The 15,439-nt window shown below is 33.9% G+C and overlaps 1 protein-coding gene across 7 annotated transcripts in view; it reads right to left on the bottom strand.

The window, feature by feature from the left end:
- Hmgn5 (high mobility group nucleosome binding domain 5) overlaps positions 1-15,439 on the bottom strand; it is a 56,153-nt gene that overhangs the window by 23,554 nt on the left and 17,160 nt on the right. The gene's annotated exons all lie outside the window — the stretch shown is intronic.

Below are 15,439 nucleotides of genomic sequence, written 5' to 3'. Positions count from 1 at the left end.
ATTCTTTCTAACAACTGGAACTCTTGTACAGTGTCTATCTCCTGCCTTGAAAGTATTGGTATTTGTTCATGAATATGAAGTTACTTACACTATGAATTACTAGTACGGATACAACATAGGTTTGGCATAGGAAACCATGTGCAGAATGACACATATCTGTACCTTTTCAATTATATATGATATCTGTTATTCCTTGTCCAGAAGTGTGAGGATTGAATGTCCATGACAAAATATAAAGAAGTCAACAACTGACCCTGATAAAGGAAATGTTTTTGAAAAGCATTAAGTACTTGAACAAATATGCATATGTGGTGCCTGGAAATGTAGGTGTAAGACCATTGATTACAGAGCCAATAGTTTTTCTAAATATTTTTTTATGAGTTAAAAACTCTATCCTGTTCTTTTTTTGATTTTTTTATTGGTTGTTCAAAACATTACAAAGCTCTTGACATATCATATTTCATACATTAGATTCAAGTGGGTTATGAACTCCCATTTTTACCCCAAATACAGATTACAGAATCAAATCGGTTACACATCCACATTTTTACATAATGCCATATTAGTAACTGTTGTTACTAATAGGAAAGGTAGCAGGATAGGAAAGGTAGTAGAATACAACAGTTTTCTAAATATTTTTAACTTGATTTCAATAATGTCTTTGGGGTGTGAATTGGGGATCAAACCCAGGGTCTTCCACATACAAAGCAGGCAATTTACAACTCAGTTACAACCCCTTGTAGTAATATCTTAATGAAAGGACTGCAGGATTGATACTAGCTCATCTATGTCCATATGTATAATGCTTCTGAAAGTTTTACGGGTTTCATAATATGATTCTCATGTTCTACACTAGGCTATTCAGAGTTAGGTAGAATTCTATGTAGAAGACTGTAGGTAATAGGATGGGCCAAGGGTGACCTGATCCAGAATGAAAATTCAAACAGTAGCCACATAATTAAGTGCTATATCAGAATAATTTTGTCTCTCTTGGTTACTATTTAAGTCACCTGTGAAATTTTAGCAGTTTTTAATAAACATATTTATGATAAAGGCACAACTTCTAACATTTTGAAAAAAGTGAGACTTTTCCTTTGCTTCAAATATAATTGTTTATATAGATTTGAAATGTAAACATAATTTATCAGTATACTTGAGTATTTTGTCACTAGGATATGTTTTATGCAAACTAACCTTCATGGACTGTATGGGAACCATTGAATTTGAATACTTCCAGCTATGAAGACAATACAATTATGTAGAAAATGCTTCTGATATAGTCATAGATTGAGAGAACTCATTGGAAATTGTTTTTTCTGGATGTAGTGGCATACACCTCTAATCCCAGTGGCTCAAGAGGCTGAGACAGGAGGACTGCAAGTTCAAAGCCAGCCTCAGCAAAAGTGAGGTGCTAAGCAACTCAGTAAAATCCAGTCTCTAAATAAAATATAATAAGGCTTGGGATGTGGCTCAGTGGTAGAGTAGCCCTGAGTTCAATCCCCAGTACCAAAAAAAAAAAAGAAAGAAAATTGTTTTTATAGTATGATTTCAACTCTCAATCATATATCAACCTTGTTAAAGACAACATCTTTGGGAGTTGTCTGAGTTTTCCTGATTTAAGAATATTTGTAGTTACTGAAGAACATTATTTCAGATAAGAGATCAATAGAAATCTTATAAAATTTACTATCAGTGATTTTAGATGGCCGTGTGCAGCATCTTAGGAGAAATAACTTGTGTATAGAGTTTTTCTGCTGACAACTCCAGCTAATCATTCTGTAGAATGGGTTTTCTGTTGAGACTGCAATTTTGGTGTCTTTCACATTATGCTTCACATAAGGTTATATGTAACTATTGCTATTTATTCATATCTAATTACTTATTTCCTACTGCTGATGGAACTTTAACTTTTCCAAGGTAGAGGTTCTCTTGAGTTTACAAGGCTCCAGCCACTCAATTTCTTCCAGACTTGCATGACAATATGCCCACTCAGAGTTTCTGACTACATGTATATTTTGAACTTGAATTGCCACAAGAATAATGTCCATTGCATCAGACATGAGCCATGTTTTTGGATTGGACTAATTATTCTATATTGTGATGACTGATCCCTTGGATACAGAATAAAAGTTGCTCTCAGTCTAATCTCTCTAAATGAAAATATGTACCTATGAAGCCATATAGAGAAGCCACATATGAGTTCTGGACAACAGCCCTTGCTGAATCTAGCCAAAGCCAGTCCCAGCCAAAGCCCCAGCCAATGACTTGCATCAACTTCCAGATATATGAATGAATAAGCCTTCAAATGGTTTTACTATGCATTTGAGTATTTCCAGCTTAGGTCTTAGATATTTTGGAACAAAAACAAGAAAATTCTGTTGTGTCCTTTCCAAATTTGTAACCCACAGAATCTGTGAGCATAAAATGGTTGTTGTTTTGTGCCTCTAAGTTTGGAAAGTTGTGTCACCCAGTAATAATTAACTGGAATAGAATGGAAGTAGAGTGCTGCTATAACAAAGCCTGCAAATATGCCATTGACTTTAGGACCTGGCAGCAGATGGAAGATGGAAGAGAACAGAAAAGGACTGCAGGGCCTCAAAGAGGCTGTTGGTGAGCGATTAAAGAAATTTAAGGGAAATTGGAAGCTCTTCAGAGAGTCTCTGTCACTGTAGGAGTAGAAATCCAGTAATGCATTTTTGTAGTAACATGGAAAAGAGGATATGTACCTACTAAACTTCATTATTAAAACCTTAAAAGGATGTAAGCCAGTTCCTCCTGAAACCTTTCAGACATGCAGAAAGCCTTCTAAGGATTTAAGCACTTAAATTTCAGGTAATTTTGCTAAATAGTGGGGCTTCTAAAAAGTTTAAGGGGAATTATCCCACAGCAATTGCTTAGGGAACCCAAGCTAATGAAACCTATAGAACTCTACTTTCCTTATGGCTTTTGTGTAGTGGAGTAGATTATAAATTGGTACACAGAAGGCCCACAAAGGTTTCCAAGGAATTTTATATACTAGGTTAGACTGAAAGAAATATAGATTTTAAAAAATGGAATACTTTGGACTTCAGACCATTCCTGGAGAAAGCAGGCTGAGGAAACTACTCAACTGCAAATATGAGCTATGTTTTTAGTGAAAAATTATGAGTCAGAGGGTGAGACAAAGATATTATAGGCAGAGTAAGAAATGATGGAGAATAACTCTCAAGCAGTAGAACAGAACAAGGAACTGTCAACATGTGCTTAGTTAGATTTCAGAATTGTTATGAACCAGTAAATACTGCCTTCTTTCCGTGCCTCCATCCTGCTTTCCATGGGGGAGTTTATAGCAGTTATTCTAGACTTTCCTCTACAGTTGTATGTTGAATGTATAGAGATCAGATGTAGCTTTAGTTTGTCTACAGGTCAAGATCGGCTCAAAGAACTATACTCAAAGAATTAAACTTTAGGATCTTCATCTATACTTGGACCCCATTTAGATAATGGGATCTGTCAATTGGACTGCTGTCATAATATCTTTGAACTTTAGGTTTTATTTTGCATAAGGGAAGGGTCTTATATTTTTATCCAGTGCACAGATTGTGGCAGGTTGTATTTTCTGGGATGACAAAAACCATATATCCAATACTACACCTGCTTCTTAAACTAAGATCTTGACATTTCATTCATCAAGAAGTTGTGTATGTTCCTTCTTCAATTGTAGGGCAATTGTGATAATGGCTAAGTGATACTATGTACTTTCTGACTCATAAACGATAATAAAGCTTCCACATCATGATTCTTTGGACACTTGCTTATGAAAACTAGTTGCTATGCTGTAAGATGTTCCAAGTAGCTACTTGTAAAGGGCACATGCACATATTCTACCTGACAGGTCTAGCTGAGGTCATAGCTAATAGTCAGCATCAACTGACAGACATGGGAGGGAGATAACACTATCATTTAGATTTTGAGTCTTTCCAGATGAGGCCCTAGTCACTGGAATAAATTCCCTAATTCAGAACAAATCAGTTGTTGTATGTCACTATATTTCGGTGGTGAGTTATATAGAAATAGCGACTGGAGTGGCAAATGATAACCAGTACCTTTTATTCCTAAATTAGGTTCTAGCCAGACAAGTAGAATGTACTATTAGATGGCACTGGCAGAGGAATACCATTTTTAGATTTTGGTTGATTTTGTTTTAGTTTGAAAGTTGTTTTGCTATGGAAAACTCATTGTTGCTTGACTGGCAGTTTTTCAGAAAGATGTATCTGATTAATATATTTAAAATGCCAAATATTTCAGTCTTTTTCAAAATCTCTACCTTTCTAGAATGCCCTAAGTTTTTAAACCATTTCTAATAAATAACAGTGCTTCACTATAGTGGTGATCTTAGGGGAAAGAAGAGGAATATGTATTATTATCTGCAAGGGATTGGAGAGGGGAATGTGTTTTTTGAAGAAGGACGTAAATCCTGGAGATTGTTATGAGGTCTCCATTTGAGATTTGCTGATCAGTAAGCTAATATCCTCCTAAGACCCGAGACAGGATTTTGTACAGATTTCCAATTCTCATCATCCAAGGACATTGAAAAGAACTAAGGAAAGCTTTAGGAACTGAAATTATTTCACAAGTATACTTGGTTTGACAATAAAACTTTTGTGTTTAACAACTGCTTAAAAGTGGCCCTTAGGTCAGTATAAAATATCAGGGATATACAACAGCAGATAGAGGCCAAATATAATCAAAGCTACATTAGGGAATAACAGACAAGTTGTCTTTAAAGTGTTACTGGCTCTTAAAACATCAGTGATCCACTTCCACTCAAATAACAAACTTTTTCAAAAGTGCTGAACAAGTCTAAATTTTATTACCAAATTTTAGCTGAATGTTTTTATTATGTGGTCTGACTCACATCAATTTGTTACATGTTGGGAGTACAACTAAGTCCAAGATAAGACAAGATGAAAGATGCAGAATCTGAAGGATGACTGTGTGAGTTTATCTCCCTTCTAATTCTTCCTTTCCTAGTGCATGCTGGCATTTTACAACCAGGGCCCTTACTCCCTTCAACATTGTGTAGCTATATTGTCCCCTCTCTTTTATATTTTGTTAATCTAGGACTGAGATTACTTTGTCCACTTATCTTGAGCCTATAATGTTATTTATTTCATTGTGAATGCTTCTCGTTCCTTTTACTGTGACATTCTTTCTCCTTACTTTGGCCCAAGGTCACTGCCTCCCTAATTTCTGGATTGCTCTATTTTTTTTATTTCACTTATTCAAGGTGAAAACTAAAGTCACATGTGACACTGGACAAAGAAGCTAGAGTATGGGAAGTGGGATAATAAAGTGACATCTAGGTTTTAATTATAATATTAAAGGTAGTGCATTTGAGGTCTTGGAAGAACCAGAGGCTTTATTGAAGGGAAGACTTCTGGCAACTGTTTAGTTATATAACCCCTAAATTCCAATTGACCAGTCAAGCTATTGAAGTGTGGCATTGTTTCATTACAAAGAAATACACTAGACTATAAGCTCTTCTAAGGTCTGGAATTTTTGTCAGTTTTGTTTACTGGCGTGGCCCAAGTGTCTACAGTACTCCCTGACATATCATGGGTGCTTAATACAAATTTTTATTGAATTATTAAAAGCAACTCACTTTCTGTCTGTGGGATAGCTTGATATTGTGGAAAATCACTGGTTTGGATTGATCTTTCATCTGACATCAAATGTTAGAGTTACCTAAAATTTCAATGTGGACTTCTTTCTCTTAAGCCTGTACTTTTTTCCTTTGCTGATTCAGTACACTCCCGTGTACTGAATCAGCTATAAGCTGATGATGCCCAAATTTCTATTTCTACCTCTAATTCCATATATTCAATTACCTACTTGACATCTCTGCTTGAATGAGTCACGGGCAGCTAAAACTCATCATATTTGAAATTGAACTCATTATATTTCCTGCATATCAGTCATTGAGATGATCTGAATCAACCTTGATGTGGTGTATATAACATTGATTGAGGATAATTTTAGCCTTCTTAAGTCTTAGTATAATATTTCCTGCAGCAGACTGATGATAAGTCCTTAACAAAATTTATCTTACTTTTTTCTATATACTATCTCACCAGAAGTTAGAAATAAACAATTCTCAATCTCTATTCCTTCCTTGTGAGCATCATTCCAGAAAATTCCAAACTTAAGACCTAAGTTAACTAAATTTTAAGTTTTGGGTCTTTCCAAGCTCTGAGCAGTAGAATATGAAGTTGAGAAAAAATATCAGGGTTAGGTCCATGGTGCAGTCTCCATATAAATAGAGGCATATATAAAAGGAAGAGTTCACTGTAAGTGTGAATGACTTAAGTGTCAGTATCAAAAGATAATATGGATTTTTTTCCAATATTAACACCATTAACATTTTGGGTCAAATAATTCTGCCAGGTAGGAGAGGTGAAAACTGACCCGTACATTGTATGATGTTTACCAGCATCCTTGACCTCTATCCACTCAATGCCAGTAGCATCATCATCCCAGTTGTGACAAATATTTTGCAGACATTGCTAAATGTCTCTTCAGTGGAAAGATTGCTCTCATTTGATACCCACTGATTTAAGAGCAGTTCATTATCATAGATTGGCAATCTAAGAACTCATATTAAAAATTGTATTATATTATTTCTAAGCCTTCAACCCATATATGTCACTTATTGTGGGAATGAATAAAAATATTCAGAAAAGTTTGAATGGACATGGATTATACTCACAGTGACCAGATAGAAGATGTACAGTATGGCTTGTCAAAAAAGCTAGTAATAACTACATTATATTTATAGAACATGAATCACCAAATTGTAAGAACTGAAATAGATGAAAGAAAAGAATGATCTTTATTAGTTTAAAACTAAACTTCAAGCTGGGTGCAGTGGTGCAGGCCTATAATCCCAGCAGCTTGGGAGGCTAAGACAGGAGGATCAAGAGTTCAAAGCTAGACTCAGCAACTAAGCAAGGCCCTAAGCAATTCAGTGAGACCCTGTCTCTAAATAAAATACGGAAAAAAGGGCTGGGGATGTGGCTCATAGGATAAGTGCTCCTGGGTTCAACACCAGGTCTCAAAAAAAGTATACTTCAGAGGAAAACAAGAATTTCTACTTCATTATACCTAATGTAAAGGCAACAGGTTGTATGAACTTTCTTAAAGGTAGTAGTAGTCCTAAATGACAGTATTGCCTTTGTCAGGGCAATGGAAGAATATAAATAGTGACTAAAGTCTCAAGTTACCTACATATAGCCAATTTGAAAAGATCTATATACTACTTCCATGGTAAATATATTCAAGAAAGATACATGCAAAAGACTTCAGAGAAGTCCAGACAAAGGCTCACATGTTCTTGGCCTCAGTCAGAACAATATAGCTCAGTCAGCCCAACTATATTGCCAACAAAGTTCCAAATAACCATGTCTGTATCATTGCTGCCATTTAGTTCCAGGATATCATATGCCGTGGTCTTCAATTGCTTCTTGGAGAGGGAATTGAATATAATTTTCAGATTAAATGTGACTAGGAATGAGTTGGTAGGGATGATTTCTGATTATAATTTAGTGGCTTAAATAAATGCTACATGGTCAATATCAACAACAAATATATATGTATGTCATCTCCAGTCTGCCACCAAAAGGTTATGGAAACTATCCTATGGGTAAAATTAGGTTTATTTGGAATTCCCACGTACTCTGAGAAGGCAAAAATGTTTGAAAACATAGGCCTACCTATAGACATTATCTATAGTATCTGTCAACTATGTTGCCTTTTGTAAATCCTTGCTGCCTCAACATGTGGCGAATAGAGTATGATGAGCTAAAAGAAAGGGTTTTCTATATCTTTGGGATTGTTGACTCTTCTATGTTAGTGCATTTCAAAAGTGTTTTTACTACTATCCATAGATAGAATATATTTTATGGTTCTAATCAATAAACATAGAAGCAAACACACATATGTGTACACACATAAGTATGTAACTCAGAATGGGTTCATAAAACAATTATTTTTCTTTTACAAATGGCAGATATTATTTTATTTCTTATTCTATCCTTTATACATCATTTTATAATGACCCACAGAATTGATTTCATAACAATGTTTTATTGTCTGAAGCTTTAAAATATTTTTCCAGTGATTAGATTTTATCTTAAGAATGACATAATTTGGAAGTAGTAAATCAGGTATTGTGTCAGGCTTTTCACTAGTCGGTGTAAAGGAAATAGAAACATTTGATTTTTTCAGAATATATCAGCATGTATTAGTGAGATCATTCAACTATAACTGTGACTATAAAAAAAGAAAAGAATCTAGAATTTGGAACTGTGTTTCATTTCCTCTCTTCTTTTCTCCTTTCCTCTCCCTCCCTCCTTTCTTTCCTTCCTTCCTTCCTTCCTTTCTTTTTTTTCTATTTGCCAAAAGTAATAGAAGACATTAAATTCACTGTAAAACTTCTGCATACTGCATAAAACCTCCAAACTGGCAGCATATTTGGAAACAAACCTTAATGGCAACTCCATAGAATTAATGAACAGAGACTTCTTGTTTGTAAAACCAGATAGCAGAACTCATGGTAACAGATTCCTAGAAACCAATTCTTTCATTCACTGTGCCCCATTAAAGGGTTCTCATCATATTTACCTAGATTTTATGGAATAAATATGTCTCTTTATATAGGCTATTATGCAAGGTATTCCAGGTAACCTCTATATATGGACTATTATACAAAGTACACAAGGTGATGGTGCACATAAAAATCCAGAACCACCCCAACTAGACTCTCATGATATTCACAATGTAAAAGATTTTACTGGATATTGCTGAATCTAGTAGTATACAAGGAGTATTGACAGGGCAAAAAGTCAGTAGAACCAGGACATGACATTCTTAGCATGTAAGAACACTGGTTGTCCACAGACCGCAAATTTGGAGTGGCTGTTGAGAATGGATACACAATAAGTTTGGCATAACATTTGGCTGTATGAAAGTGAGAAACTACAGGGAATGCCCAGATGAAATAATACTGTGTCAGACAGCAGTATTGTCAGTATTGAAGCCTGGTTCCATGGACTTTAAAATGAGTACACTAATAGACCTTGGACATCCCATTCAGTGTAAAATGAATAACAAATGCACATTTATACCCCATTTACTGGGACTAAAGTCTGAGGCCACTGCCTGCATAAAAGGACCCAACAGAAAATGGGATTCATCTAATATGTAAGGTTTATGTATATAAGACCTTGCCCATAGATGGATTTGGGAAATATTTTCCTAATTATGTGAGCCTGGTGCTTTGTAATTGAGGCTTAACGACCTTGTAAAAATCTTTGTAGTACACATTAAAGTTTTATCTTCACTCTGAAATAAATTATTGTAAGAAAGGTAAAATAAGCTTTTTTTCACTTATATACTGTAAGCTTGAGGCTTTAATAATGCACAGTGAATGAACAGTGGTATTTGAACATGTCACCTTTAGAGAGGCTGGATGTCTACTTCTTTGAAGTGAGAGGGAGCAGGAATTGAAGGAAAAATCCTCATCTTAAACAAGAGTGCTAATTCCCAAAAGAACTAACTTGAAATCTAGATAATATCCCAAATTCGTCCTATTACCCTAGTTGTGCCAGGGGAGGATGTCACATAGTTCTGGGCTATTTGTTATGTGACAATTTGGGCTTTTGAATCAAACTTAAGAGTGCTTAGATAAAGAACTGCTTATTTTCCTATTCCTCCAATAATTGATTCCTCAGTGAAGATACAAAAGATAGTACATACTACAAAGTTTTTTTTAAAAAAAAGAAGATAAAGTTTCAGGGGGGGCCTCAGCATGCCCCCAAGGTCTATTCCATTTAGGTTTTTGATATGTGTGAGCATACTTAGAGATTTGGTGGGATAGACAAGCAGTGCCAGGGCCTAGCTACCTGAAGGGCTGATTATCAACTAACTGGTAATATATACTGAGAAATGCTAATATATCTCAAATTCTTCAAATGTACCATTAATAATGCATTAAATACCACAATAAAATGTAAAAAGAAAACTCTGGAAATTGATTCTTCCTTAGGGAAGGAAATGTCAAAAATTCAAGATAAGTTCAAAGATTATAGGTCAGTCCCATTAGGGTGATTCCAGTTATAGCATAGGTGTATATCACCCAGTTAGATTATTTAGTACCTTAGCTCATTCATAGGGACTTATATTTTAATAATAAAGAGATAACACAAAAGAAAAGGAGTGAAGAAAGAGGAAAATGTAATGAACCGTTTCACCAATGTTCTTTTTTAATATTTTTAGTTGAAGATGGACACAATTCCTTTGTTTATTTTTTATGTGGTCTGAGCATCAAACCCAGTGCCTCAAACGTGCTAGGCAAGTACTCTACCATTGAGCTACAGCCCCAGCCCACACCAATGTTTTCAGGAAATATTAAGTGTTCAAACCTGACACAGATTTATCAAGAGCATGAATACTAGTAATCTCAGGTGGGAGATGGCATCTTCAGTCCATATAGCTCTCCCAGGCAAGGACATCAGCAGCCTTAATATTAAAATGTCTAGAAGTACTACTAGCAGCAAGAAACATCAATCATGAGTAGTAAGTGGTAACTTAAGAGGCAGTGGATCCTATGCCTTCTTTTGGCATAGAAGGCATTTCTACATTAAATAGAGGGAAAAAATAAGAGAAATCATGTAGCATCTAAGAGAACTGGTTCACATAGCATCTGAGAAATGCTACCTTAGTACTCTCAAACCTGTTGTGATGCACTGGGTCCATGAGTGCAGTGAAACAAAGCAGGCATTAATTTCTTAGAGCAAGTGTGTCCACCTTAATAGAAATATTATTTGATGATTGTTAGCATAACTCAATTGCATTCATGATGGTGTTGCCTGAGAAATGAAAATCATTTATGGTAATATTGTTTTTAAGTATAAAATAAATATATAGCAGAAAAAGAACAGAATATATTAGAATGACGCAAAACTAGACATGATCACTTTGTCTAGAAATTTTGATTATGTAATTTATAAAAATATATGTGGATTCACTAAGGGCACAAATAATAAAATCAATGATCTCTCAAATACTATCAATGAGAGATTATCACTGAGATATATCACTGATGACCTATATTAATTATCAATGAAAAGTTGATTATCAACAAACTGCAAATATATACTGAGAAATGCTAATATATCTCAAATTTCTCAAATGTACCATTAATAGTGTATTAAAAACCACAATAGGGGCTGGGGATGTGGCTCAAGTAGTAATGTGCTCGCCTGGCATGCGCGGGGCACTGGGTTCGATCCTCAGCACCACTTAAAATAAAAAAATAAGGATGTTGTGTCCACTGAAAATTGAAAAATAAATATTAAAAAAATTATCTCTCTCTTCTCTCTCTCTCTTTAAAAAAACACATTAGAGCATCATAATTATACTGAACAAGTCATTTGTGTTTTGATAAGTGATCTCACTCATGCTAACTGAAACTCTATATATTAGGCACAACTGTTTACATTTTATAGATGGTTCTGAGAAGCTGGCTCTCTGCGATATACTACAAATGCATAGCAGAATTGAGTTTGCAATTCTATTCTGGTTGACTTCAATTCTGGTATTCTCTCTGTTTCAACATGCTTGAAGAAGGTTGATTTTGAGCAATTGAAACAACCATGGAAAAATGTATACAGCTGCCACAAGAATAGCACATCATTAATGTGATTCACTAGAAATCTACTTTTATTTTAACATCTAATTTGTCTACTATAAGCTCGTTAATTCTCATTTGGTGATTATTAAATGATAAAATGCACGTTGGAGATCAGCATATGAGGAAATGGAATTCTAAAAATAGATCAACAAGAATGAAATTGCAGCTTTCATCACAGAGAAAATACACATCTTGTGTAAGTAGGAAGGCAAATGAATGGCACTGAAAATAACATCTGAAATGATAATGACTGCATTAATTTTCTTTTTTCAAAATACAACATTTTCTTCAAGTAGAAATTTTTGAATCCTGAATGATTATATGTCAGGTAGCAAGTCAGTTCTAGTTCTGAGTAAGTTTTGGGAGTTAGTGGAAATGTGGACAGAAAGGTAACAGCATATTTCCTTCCTTGACAACAAAATTTATTTAGTTTTCAAAAAATTCACTCAGTGTAACTCACATATTAGTGGATGAGAACCAAATATTATATGTATTTTATGTAAGCTGCTTAATTACACATAGAAATATTCATAATTTTTGAGTTCAAGGTGTATAACTGCAAAATTAAAACTTTTCAATGACTTCCTTTGTTATCAGGATGAAACATTAATCTTTACTGTCCCTAGGAAGCCTTGCATGGTTTAGCATCTGCTTTCTTTTTTTTGATTTTTTAGTTATACATGACAGTAAAATCTGTTTTGATAAAATTATACATGCAAATTAATATATTAATTAGGACCCCATTCTTGTGGATGTACATGATGGTGGGATTCACTTAGGTTTTTACAAAAATATATTTACATAGGAAAAATTATGTTAGATTCATTCCACTGTCTTTCCTATTCCTGTCTCCCCTCCCTTCTGTCCATTCTCCTTTGTCAAATGAACTGAACTTCTTCACCTGCACCCTTATTATGGTTTGGCTTCCCCATATCATCAAAAACATTCAACCTTTGATCTTTTGAGATTGGCTTATTTCACTTAGCATGATAGTCTCCAGAACCATCCATTTACTAGTAAATGTCATAAAGTCATTCTTCTTTATGGATAAGATATATATATATATATATATATATATATATATATATATATATCTCCCTATTTTTGATCCATTCATCTGTTGAATGACACCCAGGTTTGCCTCACAGCTCAGTTACTGTAAAGTGAAATGCTTATAAACACTGATTTCACAGTGTCACTGTGGCATGCTGATTTTAAATCCTTTGGATATACAGCATCTGCCTTCCTTTTTGAACTTTATCTCAAGTACTCCAAGCTTTGATCACTGCATTTCAGACACATTGGTTCAGGGGCACTGTACATACTGTACTTAAAATATGGCAAATTCCCAAAATGAGTTTGTTCTCCTTTAAGAAAATATTTCCAACATAACAATAAGTATACAAAATGAGAACAGATAAGTATGTTCACAAGGAACTATTTGAAGTTCCTAAGATTAATGCCATCAAGTTCATATTTATCAAAAAATTACTTTTTTATGAATCACATCTTGATATTCTGGGCTAACCTAAATGCTATTGTTTGTATAAATCTTTTTTATTTTAGCAAAAAATTTAAGAAGGCTTTAAATCCAATTTGAAACAGTGACACTGCTATCCTATGTCTACTTCTTAAATTTTTGTAAATAATAGAGAGAAACAATTAGATAAAGAAAAAATTGAGATATATCAACCAAATCAGTGATATGTAGACCTTGTTTCCATACAATAATAAAAATGTTGTGAAAAACACATCTTTGAGATAACTATGAAAAATTTAACCTAGTCTGTTAGATTGTATTAAGGAATTATTGTCGGTTTGGGGTATGATAATGATGTGGCAATCATGTGAAAAAACAGTTCCTCTTAGTCAGATAAGCATACTGCAGTAATAAAGAATAAACTGGTATGATGTTTGCAATTTCCTTTAAAATATTCCAGTAAAAAGCAAAGACAGGAGTAGATGTAAAGAGATTATTGTAATATATACTGTATACACAGAATGAACACCAAAATTTAAAAAATAAAGCTATTAAAGAACATGGAGAAAACACCAATGAATTTCTTTATAATAGAGGGATAAGAAAAGCCTTTTCATAATGGTTTAAACTTCAGATGAAAGAAAACATTGATAATGTTAACTTATTTTAGAATAATAAAATCATCTGCATGACAAAAAACTGCCATCATAATTTTTTATGACAAAACAAAAACTGGAAAAATACTTGCAACTAGAATCACAGACAAGAGCTAATTTCATTGTTTGTATAGGAATTATAGAAATTGATAAGGAAAAGACAAGCAATCTAAGAAAAAATGTGCAAAGATCATGAAACCACAGTTCACCCAAATAAGGTACAAATTCCTCATATGTGTGATAAATGCAACATTAATCATAAAAAGGGAAATACACACTAAACTATAGTGCCTGGAGTTGTAGCTCAATGGTAGAGCACTTACCTGGCACATATGAGGCTCTGGGTTTGATCCTCAGCACCACATAAAAATAAAGGTATTGTGTGCATCTACAACTAAAAAAAAAAACCTTTAAAAAACTACAGTGAGAGTGAACTTTAACCAATCAACATCAGGAAATAGTCATATATTTTGTTATTACAATTCTCATAAAATGCAATTTGGCAATAAAAAAATTGAATTTTTCCTTTGACTCAGCAATTCTACTGAGAATGTGTATTTAGAGCTATACCTACATATGTATATAAAGCCATTTATTGGTGCACTGTTTGTACCAATACAATACTGTAAATAATTCAAATGTCTATCACTCTGTTAAAAATTATGGTTCATCCTTTCAGTGGAGTGCTGTACGTCTCTTTAATAAACAAAAAATGAGGACATGGAAAGATTCCAAGATATAAAATCAAGTGAAAACAGAAGAGTATCTTAAAGTATGCTACCTTTGAACAAATGAAGGAATGAGGGAAATGATAACGACAGACCTTCATTTTGTTGTATTTACATAAAGAAATACTCTAAGTATCCTAAATAGAGGATAAAAGCAGTTAATAGTCTAGTAGTATATGGAAGGAAGGGATAGGAACACGACTCAATATAAACCTAGTTATATTGCTTTATTTTGAACAATGTGATTACATGTTCAAAACAATACAAATATCATTTTAAGAGAAACAAGTTAGTGTCTCAGCAAACTTCTCCCAATTTTCCCAAGACTTGTTTTTTACTTTTACTGTACTCCCACACTATTTTACCCATTTGATATATACTGTTCTCTATAACACTTTTCAATTAGCACTATATATTTTTTCTCATCAGTCTTTTTAAAAATCTCTTTAATTTTATTTATTTATTTATTTATTCATTTATTTTTATGTGGTGCTGAGGATTAAACCCAGGGCCTCATACGTGCAAGGCAAGCATTCTATCACTGAGCTACAAACCCAGCCCTCATCAGTCTTTCCTCCAAACTTTGAACCTCTTAACTGTGGAAGTCCTGTGTAAATGCATTCCTGTCTTTCTCATAACCAGCATAATGCCTGACATGTGGTAATTCACCAGTAAATTGTCTTTTGAATGAAAGTAACTTTACCAGATCCATCTTGTCTTAATAAATCTCTTCCCATAAATTCTATTTTTACCATATTATTTTTATTTGTTCTTTTTAGTTATATATGACAATAGAGTATATTTTGACAAATTCATATAAATATGGAGTATATCTTATTCTAGT

This window comes from Urocitellus parryii, chromosome X (assembly GCF_045843805.1).
Source record: "Urocitellus parryii isolate mUroPar1 chromosome X, mUroPar1.hap1, whole genome shotgun sequence".
NCBI lineage: Eukaryota > Metazoa > Chordata > Mammalia > Rodentia > Sciuridae > Urocitellus > Urocitellus parryii.
The sequence above is the reverse complement of the archived record's forward strand: the minus strand, read 5'-3'. Positions and strand labels throughout refer to the sequence as shown.